A 3,186-nucleotide genomic window follows, 5' to 3' on the forward strand; every position below is an offset into this window, starting at 1 on the left:
GTTGCTTACTTTCTCACCCAGACACCAGTGTCCCTTTGTTTGTGCCCCTATGAGGTTTCTATGCCCCCTGGCAGTGCATCTGGAATGATTCTTTGGGGAGGGAGAGAGGCGTTTGTTTTTGTTTGTCTTGTGTGGCCCACTGCTCCTTGGCATGGTAGTGACTTTTGTTCACTGCTGTATCTCCAGGGCCTAAAAAAGTGTCAGATACATAGTAGGTGCTCAGTGAATGTCTGTGGGATGTTATGAAAGAGTGTCAGGGGGTGTGTATAGGGCGCAAGGAGAGGATTTGGGTTTTTCAGTTCAAAGGCACCAAAAGGCCATCTTTCCCCAAATCAAAGCAGCCCTGAGCAGAGGAAAGGCCTAATCTTTGGCATCCAACCTCAGTTTGAATTCCAACATTGACATTGAACAGCTGTGACTTTGAGCAAACTCTTGGGCTTAGAGTCTCACCCTGGATAAAAAGGATAATTTGAGGATAAGAAGAGGCATTGGAGGAAATGAGGAAGAAATATGATGATGCCTGGAAAGCACGTGCACCTGGCATACACGCAGGAACTGTGCACTGTCCTTCATTTGAACCCTGCTGCTTTTCCTTTCGGGGGCACCACCCTTCCCTCGTACTAGGCCAGAAATCGGACTCACCCCGAGACCGCACCACTGCAGATGCTAAGCAGTAGACAAGACGGTAGTTAGGGGCCTCCGGCGGAATCTAGGATAGAGGGACTACCTGCCCTGCACGTCCCTCATTTAGAAAACAGAAGTAACAGCTCTACCCCGTAGGGTGGTTGTGCAGAAAAATGTGTTAACTTTTGTGAAATGTGTAGAAGAGAGCCTGGCACACAATAAAGGGTTATTAAATGAGTGTTACTATTTTGGCCTGCCTGTAGGCCACTGGTAAAATACATGAGTTATCTGGAAGTGAAGGGGCACCCCAGGGCACTAGTGGAGTGGGAGGGTGGGATCTTCTCAATTGCTCTGCCTGCCATGCACCATTTATAAGATGTATTGAGATGGCACAGAGTCAGGGTCTACTGGAGGGATGAAGACAGGGGGCGGGTTTCAGTGGTGTAGCAGGTTAAGGGCACTATGGGTCTCTGGGGCCAGAGGAACCACACATTTCCATCAAGGGCTCTGTCCATCCAAAGCCCTGCCTGTGATTGGTCACAATCTTATAATCAACAGATAAAGCAGGGAAAATGTGGAATAACTTCAAATACAGGTGTCAGGATGTCTTCAGTCATGAGGGAGGAAGCCATGGTGAAATATGGACACGAACGCCGAGAGATGTTTGTTAAAGATCTCATCAGTGCAGGAGGCTCGGCTCCTCAGCACAGAGCAGTCCCGTTACAGAAAAGGCTGCCTTCCACCTGGCATTGAACCCTTCAAAGAATTCTTCAAAGAGAAACCAAAATGATGCCACTGAAATTCCTTAGACTGGTGAAATAAGCTTTGAAACGGCTAATGATTCATGTGTCAACCCGGGAGCAAGACTTAACAAGAAGAGGTTGTTACTCTTGACATGCTCCATGGGGTGGGAAGAAAAAACATTCCTGTTCTACAAAAACACAAAGTTCACTAAATGCTGATAGAAAGTTTGGTAGAACTCAAAGTGAACATCAAAGGCCAGAGAGGCGACGTGGCTTGAGCTCCGCACACGACATGGACGGCGTTTGGGGCACAGCCCTAGGAAGTTGGCGCAGGATAGTGTGGGCCTGTGCTCTCCCATGAGGATTTACAAGCAATCAAAGCCCCTCGCTTCTAATAAAAGAAAAATGCACCTTTCTAAACTAATGCTTAAGGAATGGCCTTTTCCTGCTGGTTCAGATCTAGCCCCCAAATGGCATTTGATTAAACAGCAGCCAGCCCCTGTGAGCCCACACTCAGCATTCCTCGATCCATCTGATCCATCCCTGGCTTCTACAGAAGATGGAGAGAAGCTAAGGGACAGGAGGTGGCTTAGTATTGAAGAAAGGGTTGACCCCCTCCCAATGCACAAATATAACTTCGGGTTTCTCTCCAAGAAGGGCTCCTGCTTTGTAACAGCCCCTCCCTCATTTGAAGCCACCGCACAGGGTCATTTTTTACATAAACTGGATCCAAAGTTGGCACTTGGAATGACTGGAATATGTGGGGACAGTTCCGCAATTCCACAAGCTAATGTGACTCCGGAGAGGACAGCACCACACCGTGTCTGCAGTCACGCAGGCAGGCGCCTGGAGAGAGCCAGGCCCGAGCCAGCAGGCAGGGCCCGGGGAGGTCCTCGCACACGGACTCCATACACTGCCTCGGGCCCCATTTGCTCCAGATCCCAGGTCATTCCTGTTGCTGGAGAGGGAGGGCCTGTTACAGAGCAGAAGCCCTTCTTGGAGAGAAACCCGAAGGTGTATTGTTGCTCAGGGGCGGTGCAAAAGCCCCCTTCTCTGTGAGCTCCGCACAACAACAGCCCCTGCCAGCGCGAACTGAGCGGTAGAATCTCAACTTTAGTTTTGATGTTCGTGGCCTTTGTGTATTTCACTCCTCCACTGTAACAGGACGTGGAACATTCTAAAGACCCCAGTTCTTGCGTGTTTTTGAAACATTACTTGCTATGTCACTAAACAGGACTTTGTCTTTTGGCCTGCAGTATGTCTGCGGTGCAGTAATCTGCAGATGCTGGAACGGAGGGCTCCCTTTACCATCAGTGTTACAGGACTTTTAAAAAGAGCATCATTATAAACAGTAAGTTAGCGTTCGCAGGTCAGAATGAGAGCCAACCAGGGCAGGGTAAACTCTCCTATCCCCAAAGGGCATTAACTAGACCTGCTCTTATGTGCATCGGCCAGCACACTATAGCAAGCACACAGGGCCCGGCTAGCTTTTCAGGACAGTATGTAGGCTTAACGTTAGCACCCGCCAGATGCCATGTGCTGTTAGACAAATGTGATGCCCATTGACACAATGGACAGAGGCAACATTTTGCCAATTTAGCTGTTTGGTTTTCACGTCTGAGTGAAGCAACTCTGGGGCATTTGCTATGAAGAATTCCATTTCTTACTCAAGAACAAATGATCAATATTGGACAAGTATTTCAACACTGTGACTCATGTTTGAAATTATTATTTTTTAGAAATTTTCTATCAACTTCCAATAGTAGCAATATCTGTACTTACTATAAATCAAGCTTTGGAAGTCCAAAAAGTAAAGACT

General features: G+C 48.0%; 1 pseudogene; it reads left to right on the forward strand.

The window, feature by feature from the left end:
* The first annotated feature begins 1,187 nt into the window (after positions 1 to 1,187).
* On the forward strand, positions 1,188 to 2,767 carry LOC107545568 (suppressor of cytokine signaling 5-like; annotated as a pseudogene).
* The last annotated feature ends 419 nt before the right edge of the window (positions 2,768 to 3,186 follow it).

Source organism: Miniopterus natalensis, chromosome 5 (assembly GCF_054644295.1).
Source record: "Miniopterus natalensis isolate mMinNat1 chromosome 5, mMinNat1.hap1, whole genome shotgun sequence".
Classification (NCBI taxonomy): Eukaryota; Metazoa; Chordata; class Mammalia; order Chiroptera; family Miniopteridae; genus Miniopterus; species Miniopterus natalensis.